The following is a 19282-nucleotide window of genomic DNA, read 5'->3' on the forward strand; positions in this document are numbered from 1 at the left end:
AGATTTACCCAGCTGGGTGAGGAAAGAAAATCATCCAGGAAAGCTTAAAAAGGCAAAATCAATTTTCCAGGATCACAGATCAATACACACACCATTTTACCTTTTAAAATCAACTAGCAAAAACTTTTCAAAATTACTGTCTCTGCTTGTTAAATAGAAATAAACAATTCTGCTGGAGGTGAATCTAATTTTCAGGTTTTCACATACATATGAATATATAGAAGTTTTAGTGATCCAATTTAGCAAGCCATAATTTTATCACGAGAATATGAACAATGCAGAAACATTACATTAGATTTTTATTTACTTTTAAATAATTTAATTGATTTATTTGAAAGTCAGAGTTGCAGAGAAAGAGGGAAAGACAGAGACAAAGATCTTCCATCCACTGGTTCACTCCCCAGGTGGTCACAACAGCCAGGGCTGAGCCAGGCTGAAGTCAGGAGCCAGGAGCTTCATCCAGGTCTCCCATATGGGTGGCAGGGGCCCAAACAGTTGGGCTTTCCCCAGGCCATTTGCCGGGAGCTGGATTGGAAGTAGAGTAGTTGGTACAGGAACTAGCGCCTAAATGGATGCTTGTGTCACAGGTGGTGGCCTATTCTACCACATCTCAACGTCAGGCCCAAGATTAGATTTTTAGACAAATATGAAGCTGTATCTTGATTCCAGATACTATGAACATCATTGAAGATCATTCTTGAATTTCTTCTGATAGTGATTAGAGTTTTTGGTAGTGATTTAGGTAGATCTATGCAGTAGTATGTAATTTATGGATTATTGGAAGGAGTTTTAATGTAAGCATTTTAACAACAAAAAAGACATTATGCCTCAAACATATTGAAGCCATAAAAATAACTCAACTCTTGAGCTTTTTAGAATACTTTATGCTTAAACATGTAGTATAAAGTATTACTCATGACTTTTTTTTCCTAAAAGGATAGCAGCTGTGTTTCCTGTCTTACAATGAATATTCTCAACATTATCATCTAGAAAAGAGGAGGACTACATTTAGAGTTCATGTAGAATAGGTATGGCCCATTTTTGGCAAAAGAAATTTTTTTTAAAATCTGTGAATGGATATTTTGATAGAAAGAGTCTATAGGTAATATGAGGGTACTTCAAAAAGTTCAAAAGGTAATTTAATTAAATACTAAGCTTATTTTGGTGCAAAAAAATTTTTAAAACCATCCATAATTTTTCACAATACATATTTTCCAGGAACTTTTAAAAAAGTCATTCATAGATCTAATCTCTCCATTCTATTATGTTTTCTCAGATTATATTTTATTTTCCATATATGAGAGGGTACTTCAAAATGTTCATGGAAAATAGAATTAAGGCCAGCGCCGCGGCTCACTAGGCTAATCCTCTGCCTGCAGCACTGGCACTCTGGGTTCTAGTCCCGGTTGGGGAGCCTTTTCTGTCCCGATTGCTCCTCTTTCAGTCCAGCTCTCTGCTGTAGCCCAGGAAGGCAGTGGAGGATGGCCCAGGTGCTTGGGCCCTGTACCCTCATGGGAGACCAGGAGGAAGCACCTGGCTCCTGGCTTCGGATCGGTGCAGTACGCCGGCCACGGCGGCCAATGGGAGGTGAACCAACAGAAGGAAGACCTTTCTCTCTGTCTCTCTCTCTCACTGTCTAACTCTGCCTGTCAAAAAAAAAAAAAAAAAAGAGAGAGAGAGAGAGAGAGAAAGAAAGAAAAGAAAATAGAATTAAATGCTAAGCTTATTTGCATGGAAAACATTCTTGAAGTCCACGTATTTAACAGGTCTTCAAAATGTGGACAGTTTTCATTATGAAAAGCTATGTGTTGGATTTCAAAATTTTTCGCACCAAAATAAACTCATCTTTTAATTCTATTTTGTATGAACTTTCTGAGGAACCCTCAATATGCAGTATTCTAAGGTTACCACTACAGGAATTCAAAAGGCAAAACTTGATACGTTTATTCTATAAATATTTAGCAACTAGCTCACATGTACCAGGCATCATTCTAAGAAGCCCTGTGAATGCAGCAGTGAAGAGGTAATGAAAGATCCTATTATAAGCTGGTAACATAAAATAAACAATTGATAATTCTGGATAATATTAGATGGCAATGAAAGCTACTTACAAAGGTAAAATAGGACAAGTTACTATAGATTGATAGAGGATTCTGTCTTATAGTGCCCAGTGATAGTGTTTATGTGATATTTGGAAAAAGACATGCCTAAAGTGAAGGAATACCAACTGTATCCACGGCAAGGGTGCCAGATGGGAAAGGCCCTGAGGCAGAAGCCTGCTTCCGAGGGTGTGGGAAAGTGACAGAGAAGGTTACATCCTGGGATGAGACAGGAAAGGCAGTGAGGCGCTGTATCACAAAGGGTCTTAGTGCACAGCTTGTGGAGGCTGGAAGACTCAAAACCATTCGCTGGCTTCTTCCTTACTTCTGGTCGGAAAGTCAGGGAATTGTTTTAGCAGAAGAATGGCATGATCAGAATTTTATTTTTAAAGGACTATTCTAGATGTTGTATGAAGAATGAAGAGAAAGAAAACAAGTATTGAAGAATAGAGAAAATTATAAGACTATTTCTAAATGATATTCTATACATATATGTGCAGTTGTATCATTATATTATGAGTTACATTAAGACATAACAAAGTGGAAGGGAAGTAGTATTATTTTCTTAGAACTGTATCTATGAACTACATGGAATCTATCTCTTATGTTATACTACATTAACATGAGATTGATGATAATTTTGTGTAGTAATCCTCATGCATTTGCTGTGGCCCTGAGAATCTAAGGTATTAAAAATTCCTTAAAATTAAATATAAAAAGATATAACAAAGTATATAATTATTATAAACATGTGTAAATTACATATATACAATAATATATATTGTTAAATATAAAGAATACCATTTTATTCATAATAAACATGATTATAATGCATTTTATAATTATGGTGTCTAATACCTGTTCTATTACACTGTACCTCAAAATTCCCAGAAAAGGATAAAGATGGCGCAGAGTAAGCAGGTAGCTATAGAACTGGAAGTACGCGTGTGAGGGGAATGCTTTGGAGTGATGTGGAACAGGACTTGCCAGGGAATGTTTCTGTGGGATGTGAGAGTCTAAGAGGTCTCCTGGAGGAATCCTAAGTTTTAGCTTGGGAAACAAGATGAGCAATGATGCTTTCTACTGAGAAGGATAAGAATAAGGTGAAGCAAGTGTGGGTGATGGGGCTGAAAGTCAAAAGGTCTATTCTGGATATACAGTAAATCTGAGATGTGTATTTGCCAGTATACAGTAAATGTTAAATAAGGCACTGGATATACACGTCCAAATTTCAGGGAAGTCAGGTTGGAAATACACTCATGATTTAAGGATATTTAAAGATATGATGAGCTAAATAGTGAGTAGGGAGAAAAGGACTACAATGTCTACATTTTAGATTTTTCCAACATTTGGAAATCCAGAGAAAGGGAAATGGGTAAAGGAGCCATTGGCGAGATAAGAAGAAAGCCAGGAGGGTGACATTGTGTCAGCAAGGCAATGTCCTTTATCAGGACCTGCCAAGAAGGACAAGTCACAGGAGAGCTAAGAACTGACCATTGTTTTCGACATGCTCTTCCTTCTCCTGGGATGCTGTTCCAGATGTGATAACCTCTCTTTCTTCTGGTCTTTACTCAAAAATTACTTTCTTGGTAACACTAGCGATGGCCACCTTGTCAAACTGTGAACCCACCCTCCCAGTTATCTGTACCCCTTTCCTTTCCCTACTTCTTCTCCTTAGCATTTGAGCACCATGCGAAAACTAGAAGTCTTACTTATCCCACTTATTATCTATTTCCCTCAATAGAATATAAAATCCATAGAGAGAGGGGTTGGGTCTGTTTTATTCACTGAAGCTTCATTAGTGCCGAGAACGGTGCCTGCTGTTGAGCTGGCACTCAGCACTCATTGTATACTGATAGAATGAATTAAACCTTCAATCATTGTGCTAAAGTAGGAGCTTCACACTGTTAACTTGTTTTTTTGTTTGTTTGTTTTCTTTTTTGTTTTTTAATCAAAACATACCTTTAGGCATAGGCTTATCTTCCTCTAGCAAAGCTATTATGTAGAAGGAAGCAAATACTTGCACATGTCTCAAAAATGTGGAAAGACTGCCTTGCTAAAAACCAAAGGCCAGCTGTAAACCTTTGTGTTAGACTTTGATGATGCAAGGATATATAAGGCAGAGCCATCGCTCTTCAGGTACACTCAGTCTGGCGGTGAATGCAGCTGGTAAATAGGAAAACTATAGTATAGTAAGGTAAGCGCAACCAAAGGTAGGGCCACGAGAGGTCTAATCAAAGTGAGCAGAGGCCTAGACAGGGAGAGAATTGAGTCAGATTTCACCTGTGCATGACAGTGAAAACAAAATCAAAAAATATCCACGACTTGAATAAGCCATTTGTTCACTGAATACTTATTTCTTAGCATCATTTTAGGCAACCAAGCAGGGTTCACAATCTACTTTGTGTGAGATCAGTTCAGAGGAGAAGCTGTGGAAATGTTTTACAGGTTCTGAGTCACTCAACTGTGGGTGACTTTGCTGCTCATCACACCAGCCCTCTGTGAGGCCGCTCTACGATGCTTCCCTGGTTCTTTGTGAAAAGTGCCTACTGAACCCCATCTCTGGCCCAGTGGTTACAGAAAAAGCACAAGGTTTACTGGAGCAAAGCAGTCAACTAAACTAAGCACATTTTGTAAAGAAAAGCATTTATTTAGCTTTGGCCTTGCAAACTCAGACATGGCACTGGAAAGCGAGAAGCTGCTGATAAAAAAAAAAAATTGGTTGTCATAACATTTCAGCATGAATTTTTAATCTAGAGATAATTTATTTCTAAGTACTGTCTATCTCCCGTATGATTTTACATCCCAGTGAGATATGTCAACTTCCAAGTGGAAGGAATTCTAAGGAACTAGGTGCCTTTGTTCTAAAGCAAGATAAGGAAAAATATTGCAAAAGCCAATGCTGAAATTCCTATAATATATCTGGGAGTCACTTTAGGCATAAACCAATAGGGGAAGAGTCATAAGTTTTCCTGAAAAATTCTATAAATGTTTGTACTCTTAGTAGAAGGCAATCTTAGGCCATGAAGACACAAAGACCATCACACTGGATCTTTTCTCACATCTTCCTGATCTACGGTATTGTCTCGCCAACTGAGCCCAGTGACAGACACTCTCTGACTCTACAGTGTTGCTGATTTGGAAGAGGACTCTTAATAAAGTTAACCAATTAAGCAAGATCCTTGCAAGGTTCTCAATATTCCTCTAGCTGTCAAAGTTAGAATGCCTTTGAAAATAGTGCTTGAAAAAAAAGAAAGAAAGAAAATATTGCTTGGGATTCTAATAAAAAGTTAGCAGCAAAATTCAGAAATGTTTTCAAATGAATGATGTCCACAAAAACTTAAAATGACAAGAAAACGCAATCCTTCCCACCCATCTCTTACACAAATTCTTAAAATCCTCATTTCAGTTTGTCAATACATACAGGAAGAAAAAGTGTTTGAATAAGTGAATGAGGAGATTTCTGGGATCAACCATGCTTGTGACAGAGAAACAACAGATGTGTTGTGAACAAAGCCAATCAATCAAAGGGTAGAGGCAGTTTCAGTGAAGGAGATGATTTTGGGGGGTGATGGGCAATGACACACTTCAGAGGAGGCTGTGGTGGTCTGTGATCTCAAAACTCTTCATGCATAACGCACTACTGTTTCCCTGTCCAGGCTTCCAGCTCCTCTTATGTGAAAGGTACAGATGAATAACACAAAGTTGTCATGCGATGTCTTGTTAAGAAAGCCAGTACCACAGTACTCATCTATCTTAAATTTCTTTCTCTCCACACTTACAAATGCATCTATTCCTACAGTTTTAGTACTTCACAGTAGATAAAATTAACCAAGTCTTCAACAAAATCTAAAACCTAATTCTCCTTTACTTAAAAAGGCAATAAAAATTGTGGATATATGTCTATAAAAAATTAATGTGCCAAACTGTCATTACCCAGAGGATCCAACTTTGAGATACATGGAAAGACCAAATATAAAGAACTATTTGTTCCTTGTGAGTTCCAGATTGCTTGAGTATACTTTTTGAGAAATAAAAACTTAAAGTTCTCTTTTTTTTTTTTTTTTTTGAAAGTTCTCTGTTACAAAAGGAAGAGAAGATTGACATGTGTCTGTATCTATTTGGTCAGGTCTACTTAGTCTGCCTGGGTGAAATCAGAGCACATAGTCCGTCTTTAAATAAATTTAAATGGTGTAGTAATGCTACAAGTGTCCCCCACCATAGCCATGTTGGTTCTCATCTCTACACTGTGAGGGCTGCTTAGTGTGAACACTTGAGAAACCCTACATGGGACCTTCCTCTGACACAGAACAAGTGCCACAGCCTTCCGGACAAGCCAGAAGTGCAGAGTTAGCAACCACAGATGCAGCAATCCACAAACAACAGATAAGGATGGATGTTAACCCAGCTTCTCCCTGCCTCCCAGTTGTGATAGCTCCAAGGAGGGGCTCCACAGAAGTGCCCAGAGCTCCTTGGCAGGACTGGGTCCTGGGTATATCCCAGGAGTGAGCTGATGACATAATGCTTAGTGTCTTCTTCCCCTGCTCTCACTTCCTGACTCTTCCACCTGTACTTCCTGAGATCACCTCCCAGAAGACCTGCTCTGCACTTCACTCCTGGCCTCTAGGTTAAGAAAACACAACCTAAAACACAAGGACAGAATTTATGCTTCTGTTGTATACAGTTTAGGTTTCTAAGTGTGGAACAGAGCTCACACATAAACAGGATACCTTGGAAAAGACTTTGAAGTAGTCCACTGTTGGGCAAGCAGAAGTTATAATAGGACCTCTGTTTCTCCCCAAGAGGGATTAACAGCCAAGGGAATTGCTCTCCTTCTGATAAAAGAAAATGTGTGTGTGTGTGTGTGTGTGTGTGTGTGTGTGAGAGAGAGAGAGAGAGAGAGAGAGAGAGAGAGAGAGAGAGAAAATAAGTATTTTCTGGCATTTAACAGCCAGAGCAACACTGTGACCCTGGAAAGAATGAAAACAAATGAAGTGATCTTTATACTTTCTTTGAATTATTGCCTGGAAGCAGCACTACAGCCTCAGAGAAGGAGACACTGGGTCTACTGGCAGTGAGGAGGCAAGGGTTCAGGGAGCCTGGGGCCAAGGACCAGAAAGGAGAGAGCTGCAGAGAAAACTCCAGCAATCTAAAGAGAAACATCTCGGAGGCTTTGGCAGGGTACACTTCAGCACACCCTGGATTAAAACTCCCCAAAGCTCCCCGAAAGAACCTTCTGAAGCAGTTCTTGGAGCTCAAACCAGGCTGGGAATCATCTGTCTTCCCAGCTGCCAGAGCAGAGAAAACAATGGTGATCTTTGCAACTTGAGAAGTCTTGAGAGGGGATCACCTAAGTGACGCAGCTAAATTAACCCTAAATTAAAGGCTCCTCTGGCCAGCCAAAATAAAGGACAAAAGCAGGATTTGAAAAGGTCAGCCTGATCTTAGCTTCATTATGTACTAGACCAAAAGTTAACCTCAAAATACCCTCTACATTGTGAAGGAACAGAACATCACGATGTTCAAAATATGTAGCATCCAACAAAAAATTACCAGGTAACCAGAGTAGCAGAAATGTATGACTGTAAGCAGGAGAAATTAAAAAAAATCAATCCATACAAATGGACCTAGAAATAGCAGAAAGGAAGGAATTAGCAGACAAAGCCCTGAAAGCAGATATTATGTTCAAGTACATAGAAAAAGTGCACATGAAATAAAAATTGTTTTGATTTAGTTCTCTGTAGATAACTAGGTAGGAAAGTCAGGAACTGGGTTTAGGAAAATAGAGATGAAGGAAGTGGCCAGTACTCTGCTTCTGTTTCCCCCCAGCAAAGTGAAGGTTGATTGTTGGTGTTAACGTAACCTTTCATTTTTTTAAACAATTTCTTTTTGTTTTGAACTGAATCAGAAAAATTATTTTAATAGTAACAAAGCATCTCTTTTTACAGAATTAATATAAAATAGCCGTTGACTTCTCCATAATTATCAGAATTATTTGTACTTGAGGTCTTGGCTAAGTGGGGCTGAAATCAATAAAAGGTCTTGGCTGTTGGCTCAGAAATCATGCTAGGAAGCCTGCCCTGCTGATGTCCATCATGCTTTGCCCTCATGAGATGACCCAGCCCTTCAAAAACATTCACCTTCTTTCTTCAGTCATTCTTTGGAGGCTTGAGGTGAATTTGGCAGTGTTCATTAAACACCTTCCAGCTCCTGTCATTTATGACTTTCTCAACATTTAGTTTGGACTGCATCCATTTCGACTTTGTTCTTTTCTAAGTTGCTTTAATAATGCTAAATCATCCAAATTCTTTCCTCTTTCTTCTCGGAGGTTTCTCACTACTTCTGGGGTCTGGGCTATACAATTTTTTTATGACTCTGTCCCTACTGGCATGAGCTGCCATCAAAGACTTAGAAAGCTGTCTACAGGTTTGGCTGTCATCAATTTTCTATGCAAAGGAAGCTGTTGGAAGCATAGTATTTAATTCATGAACTATTCTGTCATCAGTTGTCCTCAACTCCTTGAGTAATTCCTAGAACATGGTGAACTCCTCACAGTTCTCACCACCACTGGGCACCGCTGTATTGGACCCAAACAACAAAAGTAACAAAGTTGTTATTTTTATATATTTGCGAGGCAGAGACAGACAGTTCCTAACAACTGGTTCACTCCTCAAACACCAAACACCCACAACAACAGCCGTGACTAAGCCAGGCCAAAGCTGGAAGCCAGGAACTCTCAGATCTCTCGAGTGATTGGCAGGGACCCAACTATTTGAGCCATTACCACTGCCTCCCAGGGCTTTTGCCTCAGCAGGAAGCAGCAGGCAGGGGCTGGAGCCAAGTATTAAGCCCAGGCACTCCAATATGTGACACAGGCATCTTAAGCAGCATCTTAACACAAGGCTAAATGCTCACGCCTGTTTGAATACTTGTGAGCTGTGACCTTCTTGATATATGTCTAAAATTGTAACCAATTTAGTGGCACAATAGACAGCTAGCAATTAGGCTAACATAAGAAAATTCATTTTTCAGAATAAAAATAATAACATTAAGTAGGTAAATATTCATTAAAAGCTATTTTGAAAAGAACTTTAAGGGGCCAGTGCTGTGGTGTAGTGGGTAAAGCCACAGCCTACAGTACTGGCATGCAATATGGGCACCAGTTCAAGACCCAGCTGTTCCACTTCCAATCCAGCTCTCTGCTGTGGCCTGGGAAGGCAGTGGAAGATGGCCCGAGTGCTTGGGCTCTGCACCCACGCAGGGGACCTGGAAGAAGCTCCTGGATCCTGGCTCTGTATCAGCACAGCTCCAGCCGTTGCAGCCAACTGGAGAGTGAACCAGCAGATGGAAGATCTCCCTCCCTCTCTTTCTCTCTCTCTCTTTCTCTGCCTCTTTCTCTCTCTGTGTAACTCTTTCAAATAAACAAATCCTTTCTAAAAAAGAAAAAAAAAGAACTTTAAGTAAAAAAAAAACTTCAAGTAAAAATTAGAAGGAAAAGAGATTACAGACTTGACTTTGGCAACATACATTTAAAATCATCTCATCACCTTGGGCTACATTCTGAAAATTTGCATCAGCCCTAAAGTTCACAGGGTGAAATCCTAACCCCCAAGGTGGCAGTATTTGGAGGCGGGGTTTGAGGGAGGTAATTGAGTCATGGGGGCACAGATGTCATGAATGAGGTCTCTCAGGAGGAAGCTGGAGCGATCCCTGCTTCCTATCAGATTACAGCAAAAAGGAAGCAGGCTGTCACCAAACACCACATCCTCATGGAGTTTGGTCTCAGGCTTCCCAGCTTCCAAAACTGTAAGAAACCTGTTTCTGATATTTATCAGCAACCCAGTCTGCAGTGGTCTGTTGTAGCAGCCTGAAAGGACCAAGAAGATTGGCAAATTTATTTTCCAAGCTTCCTTTCTCTTAAACCATCAAGACTAGTCCTAAAGGCAAAGACTAGAAATTACCATATTAAGCTATTTACAAGGAAAGCTTCTGGGAGAGAGACTTAATTATAGCATCAGGAACAGAAACACGACTCTTAATCACCGTTCATGAATTTGCCAAACTGGAATGTACAGTAAACAGTATTCACATCTTCCAAGGAAATAATACACATTTCTTTTTCTTTTTTTTTTTTTAATACAGATAGAGTTAGACAGTGAGAGAGAGAGAGAGAGACAGAGAGAAAGGTCTTCCTTCCATTGGAGTCACCGGGACTAGAACCCAGCACCAGTATGTGATGCTGGTGCCGCAGGCAGAGGATTAACCAAGTGAGCCATGGCGCCAGCCCCATTGCACATTTCTTTTAAAAAGAGTTCATGAGGATTGATTAGTTAACATTGCAAAGAATTCTTTCATCTTTTTTTATTTAATAAATATAAAGTTACAAAGTACAACTTTTGCATTGTTGTAGCTTTTTCCCCCATAACCTCCCTCCCACCCGCAGCCATCCCATCTCCCAATCCCTCTCCCATCCCACTCTTCATCAAGATTCATTTTCAGTTATCTGGTGAAATGTTTCCTTTACATGTCACTGAAATCCTTAAACCAAGAGGCAATCAGTGTTACCTTGATACTGTTTTAAAAGGCTTCATTAGCCAGTGTCATGCAAATATCTAACTTTTTCATATTAGAATTAAAATTTGAGCCCTCAAACAAGCAAAACAAAATCTCACTTCTTGTTTTTAAACCCTTAAAATGTCATTCAGATCGGTTTAGGATTTTCAAAGGAAAAAATGCAAATCTTAGGCATGATACTATTAAAATATTGAGACACATTTACTGTTCAGAATTTGATGCCACAAACACTGAACCTAAAATTCCCAAACAAAGAAAAAAGGTTTAGAACCAAACAAAATACTTATAACGTTTAGAGTGGCTTCCACGCTCCATGTGGTTTATGTGTAGAGCTGCCTTTACATGTCCTCTCACAAAGCAATGGGATATCTGGCATTGATTTCTTCCTGGAGCTTGATTTGCATATTTGCCTTTCCATCCTCTGGAATATGGGACAGCTGGGAACCATAACTAGGTACCTCTAAGTTCAGATACTTAGAGCAAAAAGAGAGAGTCTCGGCCAGCGCCGCGGCTCACTAGACTAATCCTCCGCCTAGCGGCGCCAGCACACCGGGTTCTAGTCCCGGTCGGGGCGCCGGATTCTGTCCCAGTTGCCCCTCTTCCAGGCCAGCTCTCTGCTGTGGCCAGGGAGTGCAGTGGAGGATGGCCCAGGTGCTTGGGCCCTGCACCCCATGGGAGACCAGGAAAAGCACCTGGCTCCTGGCTCCTGCCATGGCGGCCATTGGAGGGTGAACCAACGGCAAAGGAAGACCTTTCTCTCTGTCTCTCTCTCTCACTGTCCACTCTGCCTGTCAAAAAATAAAAAATAAAAATAATAAAAAAAAGTGAGAGTCTCACTCTCCATGGTAGCTTCTGTCATCAATTGTCCTGTTCACCTTGATTAATTCCCGGAACTCAGTGAACTTCTTCTCACAGTTCACACTGCCACTGGGCACTGCCATATTGGACCCAGACAATGGCCTTATTTTTATATATTTGAGAAGCAAAGAGACAGACAGCTCCCAACTGCTGAGGAAGAGAAATCAAATTTTGAAAATACAGGAAACAAGCCAAGCCAAGAGCCTGGTGTGGCAGGTGGAGGAGGCAGCTCCAAAAAAAAAGAGGCGAGGAGGGCGTGAAGTGTAATCTGAAAGGCATTTGAGCAAGTTCCACACAAGAGTTCAAAGCAGCGGAGCAGGGTTTCTCAATCGTGAACATTTTCCGCCAAAGAAGTCCGTGATGTGGGGCTGCCGGGCATGTTGTAAGATCCCTTGGCAGCATCGCTGGCCTCTGCCCTCACAATGCTAGCAGCAGCCCCACCTACCCCTTTGCTAACCTGAAGTGACTCTCCACATTGCCTGATCCCAGCGAAAAGAGGGGACGGGGCATACGAGATTTTTTCCCACTTGAGAACCAGGTACAGGATTTGAATCAAGGAGAAAAACAATACTGGAAATGCCTGCCCAAGCTAACCAAGAGGACTTTTCATTGTGAAGAGGTGCAGGGGATGGCCAGTCTACGAATTAGAAATGTCAAATGACACCACCAGAACCTTTGATGAACTTGTTCCACTGGCTGGGTTGGGGGAGGGGAGGGTAGCGCTGATGACAGAGCCACCTTTGAGTGGGATCTGCCAGAAACTGAGAGCCCCAGCAGCCGACATCAACTGCCTTAGAAGCTGTTGCTAATACTCTTAGAGAGAGGGTCATGGGAGTGGGTTATGACACTCTGCAGGGAAGTGAACATTCTGCAGGGCTTCTCCCAGGGAATTTAACGAGAATCTCCTTGCAGGGAATCCACTGGGTTTCATTTAATTCTTTAGGTAGGTGTTGCGCACTCAGTGTGTATCAGGCCCTGTGTTAGCTTCAGGAACACAATGATGAAAACCGTCTACCCTCAAGCAACATAAGCTGTAGAGAAAAACACAGTTATGACAAATCTCATCCTCAGATTTCTGGTGTGAAGATAAGACCCAGGCGAAGAGGGTCTCTCTTCTCCACACTCACAACCACCACACAACTACAACTTAAAAATTACAGTGCTTTTCATTTTCAAAAGCAAAAACTGCTTAGTTTTTCTCTCTATTCAGATGCTTTTGTGTTTATCCTCTCATTTTAAATTTCTCAGCCATTTCACTGGCATTTCAGGCAGCTGCTTTTTTTCCATGTCAGAGCAATCAACATAGGAACGTTTTTTAAAAGCAAAAAAGCATTGCAGTTACAATTTTTTTTTGGCCGGCACTCATGTGCACAATCATTTAGATTTGCATGATGGTGCTAACCAGCCAAAGTCAGCAAGGCTTTCTGAAAAAGCAGTTGAGTGAGGAACGATGGATGTGCTGTCATTTCCCATTTGTGCCCAGCTGCCTAATAATAGCAAGGTAACATTAGTAATAACATATAAGCATGGCTAGCTAGGGAATGTACACTCCAATTACCCATATTTCTAAATTCACTACGAGCAAAACGCTCACTGTTTTTCACATATGATGCACAGCTCCATCTTCAGCGGCATTAAGTCAGTCTTTGTACACTAGTCATTAGTATTCAGAATATGAAACAATCGCTTGGAACAGGAAACTCAGAAGCCAGACATTTGGCAACATCACAGAGAGTTCACTGCTGAAGTCAACTGGCAAAGGGACGCTAGACTGACAGCAACTGGCCTGTGTTGCCATGGAAACACCAGTGAACTGTGCAAGTAAATAGGTTGAGTTCTCTCACCTGCCATCACATAAATTCAGAATTTACTGCTGGTTTTTAAATCCACTATGTGTAAGAGACCTATCTATGAAGTAAACATGAGAACTCAGATTCAGAAAATCATTTACAAGCATTTGTAAAAACATCTGAGTCTTACAATATCCAAACAGAATTAAATATAAATGTACCAAATACCCAGTACATGCCAGTCTACCCCTTCATTTTAACATGTATTTATTTTGCTAAAAACTGGTTTCTAAAATACATAAATGAAGTGAAAATGGTAAGGATATAGGGATAAAATTTATTACCAAGAAAAAGTCTCAAATTCATGGTAAGGATTCAAACCACGTTTTTATTTCAACTCACATGTGTTTTAAATTTCTTTCATCATCAGTCATAGCCAAATGAGCCAAGTAAAGTTGCCTCTTGCCCACTTTAGACTCAAACAATACATCAAAGGAATTCTTCTGTCTTAATAATTATAATAATTATTACCCCTAACTTACAAACATGTAAAGTATGACAGAAGAAAAATATCTTGACTCCAGCAATTTAGGGGAAATGCCATGGTTAAGCCTCAGATTCTCAGCTTTCTTCATCCATATCTCTTCCACCTCATTCTACCTTCACTAAGTTTCTTCTTTCAACTCTTTTTTTAAAAAAATATTTATTTATTTGAAAGATAGAGTTACAGAGAGGCAGAAGGGGAGAGAAAGAAAGAGACAGAGAGAGAGATCTGACATCTGCTGGTTTACTCCCTAAATGGCCAAAACAGCCAAGGCTGGACCAGGCCAAAGCCAGAAGCTCCATCCAAGTCTCCCATATGGGTGCAGAGGCCCAAGGACTCGGGCCACCTTCCACTGCTTTCCCAGGCCATTAGCAGGGAGCTGGGTTGGAAGTGGAGCAGCATATGGGATGCTCGCACTGCAGGGGGTGGCTTAAACTACTGTGCCACAGCTCTGGCCCCCTTCAATTCTTTACAACTTCACACTAAACTATTTTTTCTCTAAAGACTACAAGAGAAAAAGATATATTTTGTTCTCAGCAGCCAATTCCTCCTTATGAACAATGACTAATATATCCATCCCTCTCTTGTCTGTGATTTCTGCATTCACGTAGCAGTAAACATTTACCAAGCCAATATCTATCTATACATCAGGTGCTATGCGCTTGCCAAAGAAGGAAATGATACAAAGATGATAAAATAGATTTGCTGCTTATGAAGAACTACTCTAGTGCATAAAAAATGGAATAAAAATAGATATACAACAATTTGCTAAAAGTAGATCAAAAGTACATGGGAGGTGCCGGTGCTGTGGCGTAGCAGGTAAAGCTGCCACCTGCAGTGCCTGCATCCCATATCAGTACCGGTTCAAGTCCCAGCTGCTCCACTTCTGATCCAGCTCTCTGCTATGGCCTGGGAAAGCAGTAGAAGATGGCCCAAGTCCTTGGGTCCCTGCACCTGCGGGAGACCTGCAGGAAGCTCCTGGCTTCTGGCTTCAGAATGGTGCAGCTCCAACTATTGTGGCCAATTTGGGAGTGAACCAGCAGATGGAAGACCTTTCTGTCTTTGCCTCTCCTTCTCTCTGTGTGTAACTCTGACTTTCAAATGAATGAATAAATCTTTTTAAAAAAGTACATTGAGAACATTATTAAAACAAATTTTGCCTAAGAAAATAGACAAGGTCAAACAGAGAGAGTAGTATTTTCACTGTATCTGAAAGAGTAAATAGGAATTTTAAATATGGCAGTTGCAAGGGCAGGTGCTAAAATATAATTTTCAAAATGTTAAAAAGAAATTAATCTTATTCAGATATAAAATGAGCATGTACCAAGTATTTTATTGGGCTCCTGCACATTTATATCCTCTAGCAGACAAAATTCAGTTGCACTGCCATGAACAGCAATCATTTATGTTGCCACAGACGAATCATTTACAAGACTATCAGTTTTCTCCAACGTTAACTTCTACCACTACAAAGTTGTAAAATAGTCTAGTCAGTAGAAAGTGAATTAACTCCGCACTCCCCTAAAGCATCAACAATCCCCAAAGGGTCCTCTATATAATCGTTAGTAATCCCTTCAGTCTGTTTCCAAGTCTTGAACAATTTTTCCTGACAGAGGCAGTCCAGATTAGGAGGGAAATATACTTTAAAAAAATAGAGAGATATGGGAGTCCCGGCAAGATGGCGGAATAGGAAGGGAGCACACTGATAGTCTGGGGAGAGATAGTTTAATAAAAGTGGAGATACTGCAGGTTCAAGGAAGAGTAGGGGAGGAAACAGCAGAAGAAACTCTTCCGGAACGCGTGACTCACAGCGGACCTGCGTGGACAGCGTGGGAGCCCACAGTTTGGGACATCAGCGGCAGACTCAACACACCAGCGCTGGAACGCAAGGTGAGCCGAACCTCAATAGCCCGAGACACCGGCAGGCAAGCGGAGAGAGGAGACTAGAGGGAACGACCCCCTGGGGGGGGGAAGTTCACAAGGCTAACTGGAAGAGAGAGAGAGAGAGAGAGAGAAAAAAAGGGTGACTGGTACGGACACGGGTTTCTCTCTCTCCGCTCACCTCTCAAGGGCGAGCAAGACAAAGAGCAGGCGCCATCTTGGACATATGTCATAAGCAGAGCGACCTCAGGTCTGCACCGGCCCTGAGCCTAGCAGAAAAACCTGACTCTGGGCGGGGCGAATTAACAGGAGATTAGGAGCTAGTAAATTTGTGGTGCTACTGAACTGAGACTGTGAAAAAAGAGACGGTGGGGGAGAGAACTCACGGAATTCACATGAGCACTCTCCAGAGACGCTACAATTCCGTAACTTTGGCAACCCAGTGGGAGGCTGAAGGAGAATTTGAGCCCACTCTGAGGGCCGAACAGATTCCCTGTGGGGATCTTGGGAAAGAGCTTCCGATCTCTGGCTCCTGTGGGTATATCATTTGCCTGCTAACTACCTCCAACTTCATTCAGCTGTGCGGAATTACTTCCCTTTTGAATCAAAAAAAAAAAAAAAAGAAAGAAAGAGAGAGATTTACCACGCCTAACCTGGGAGTGTCACCTTTGGCACACCAAACAGAGCTCTCAGGCCACACCCATCTCAAGCCCTAAGGCTCCATCAAAAACAGATAGTCCACTTAATCTAGAGTCATAGTATAACAAGAAAAAGCACCACAGTGAAGAAACCAAATATCTCCAATATGCCAAATAACAAACGCAAAAACCGAGGTAATAAAAACAAGGAAGTCACCATGACGCCCTCAAATGAAAAAGACACCCCAATTCAAGATTATGAAGATGATGACATAGAAGAAATGCAAGAAGCAGATCTCAAAAAATTGATAAGATCATTAAGAAGTTCTCAAAAACAAATTCTGGAACTACACAAATCCTTAATGGACAAGATAGAAAATCTCTCTCGTGAAAATGAAATATTAAGGAGGAATCAAAATGAAACGAAACAACTAGTACAACAGGAAACTATGATAGTGACTGAAGTGAAGAATTCAATAGATCAAATGAAAAACACAATAGAGAGCCTTACAAACAGAATGGGTGAAGCAGAAGAGAGAATATCGGACTTAGAAGACAGAGAACAGGAAAGGATACAGTCAGACCAAAGAAAAGAAGAGGAAATTAGAAATCTGAAACATATTGTCAGGAATCTTCAGGATACTATTAAAAAACCCAACATTCGGGTTCTAGGAGTTCCTGAAGGCATGGAGAGGGAGAAAGGATTAGAAGGCCTTTTTAGTGAGATATTAGCAGAAAATTTCCCAGGTTTGGAGAAGGACAGAGAAATCCTAGTACAGGAAGCCCACAGAACCCCTAATAAACACGACCAAAAGAGATCCTCACCACGACACGTTGTAATTAAACTCTCCACAGTGAAACATAAAGAAAAGATCCTAAAATGTGCAAGAGAGAAACGTCAGATTACTCTCAGAGGATCTCCAATCAGACTCACAGCTGACTTCTCATCAGAAACTCTACAAGCTAGGAGGGAATGGCGAGATATAGCCCAGGTACTAAGAGAGAACAACTGCCAGCCCAGAATATTATATCCTGCAAAGCTATCATTTGTGAATGAAGGTGAAATAAAGACTTTTCATTGCAAACAGAAATTGAAAGAATTTGTTGCCACTCGTCCAGCCCTGCAAAAGATGCTTAAAGATGTGTTACACACAGAAACACAGAAACACGGTCATCAATATGAAAGAAGGTAAAGGAAGGAAACCAAGGAAGGAAACCTCACAGCAAAAGTTCACAGGGAATTCAAAGCATATATTAGAACTTATCTTTGGCAAATGGCAGGGCAAAGTTACCACTTATCATTAGTCACTTTGAACGTGAATGGCCTGAACTGTCCAGTTAAAAGACACCAATTGGCTGATTGGGTTAAGGAACAAAACCCATCTATATGCTGCTTACAAGAAACACATCTTTCCAACAAAGATCCATACAGACTGAAAGTGAAAGGCTGGAAAAAGATATACCATGCCAACAGAAATGAAAAAAGAGCGGGCGTAGCCATCTTAATATCGGACAACATAAACTTTACCACAAAAACTGTTAAGAGAGACAAAGAGGGACACTACATCATGATTAAGGGATCAATTCAACAGGAAGATATAACAATTATCAATGTATATGCACCTAACTACAGGGCACCAGTTTATCTAAAAGATTTATTAACGGACTTAAAGGGAGACTTAGACCCCAATACAGTAGTACTGGGGGACTTCAATACTCCACTCTCAGAAATAGACAGATCATCCGGTCAGAAGATCAACAAGGATACAGTAGATTTAAACGACACCATAGCCCAAATGGATCTAACAGATATATACAGAACTTTCAATCCTACAGCTAAAGATTTTACATTCTTCTCAGCAGTACATGGAAGCTTCTCTAGGATTGACCACATACTAGGCCATAAAGCAAGTCTGAGCAAATTCAAAAGAATTAGAATCATACCATGCAGCTTCTCAGACCATAAAGGAATGAAGTTGGAAATTAGTAACTCAGGAATCCCTAGAGCATACGCAAACACATGGAGATTGAACAACATGCTCCTGAATGAACAATGGGTCATAGAAGAAATCAAAAGAGAAATCAAAAACTTTCTGGAAGTAAATGAGGATAACAGCACAACATACCAAAACTTATGGGACACAGCAAAAGCAGTGTTAAGAGGAAAGTTTATATCAATAGGTGCCTACATCAAGAAATTGGAAAGACACCAAATAGATGAGCTTTCAATTCGCCTCAAGGATCTAGAAAACCTACAGCAAATCAGACCCAAATCTAGTAGGAGAAGAGAAATCATTAAAATCAGAGAAGAAATCAACAGGATTGAATCAAGAAAAACATTACAAAAAATCAGCCAAACGAGGAGCTGGTTTTTTGAAAAAATAAACAAAATTGACACCCCATTGGCCCAACTAACTAAAAAAAGAAGAGAAAAGACCCAAATCAATAAAATCAGAGATGAAAAAGGAAATGTAACAACAGACACCACAGAAATAAAAAGAATCATCAGAAATTACTACAAGGACTTGTATGCCAGCAAACAGGGAAACCTATCAGAAATGGATAGATTCCTGGACACATGCAACCTGCCTAAATTGAACCAGGAAGACATCGAAAACCTAAACAAACCCATAACTGAGACAGAAATTGAAACAGTAATAAAGGCCCTCCCAACAAAGAAAAGCCCAGGACCAGATGGATTCACTGCTGAATTCTACCAGACGTTTAAAGAAGAACTAACTCCAATTCTTCTCAAACTATTCAGAACAATCGAAGAAGAGGGAGTCCTCCCAAATTCTTTCTATGAAGCCAGCATCACCTTAATTCCTAAGCCAGAGAAAGATGCAGCACTGAAAGAGAATTACAGACCAATATCCCTGATGAACATAGATGCAAAAA

At 40.6% G+C, this 19282-nt stretch overlaps 1 protein-coding gene and 1 pseudogene across 5 annotated transcripts in view; both read right to left on the reverse strand.

Moving 5' to 3' along the window:
- The window catches only part of MAPK10 (mitogen-activated protein kinase 10), a 324977-nt gene that overhangs the window by 233850 nt on the left and 71845 nt on the right, over window positions 1-19282 (reverse strand). The gene's annotated exons all lie outside the window — the stretch shown is intronic.
- LOC127483181 (protein MIX23 pseudogene) lies at window positions 2928-10499 on the reverse strand (annotated as a pseudogene).

The sequence above is a fragment of the Oryctolagus cuniculus genome, chromosome 8 (genome assembly GCF_964237555.1).
Source record: "Oryctolagus cuniculus chromosome 8, mOryCun1.1, whole genome shotgun sequence".
Taxonomy (NCBI): Eukaryota; Metazoa; Chordata; class Mammalia; order Lagomorpha; family Leporidae; genus Oryctolagus; species Oryctolagus cuniculus.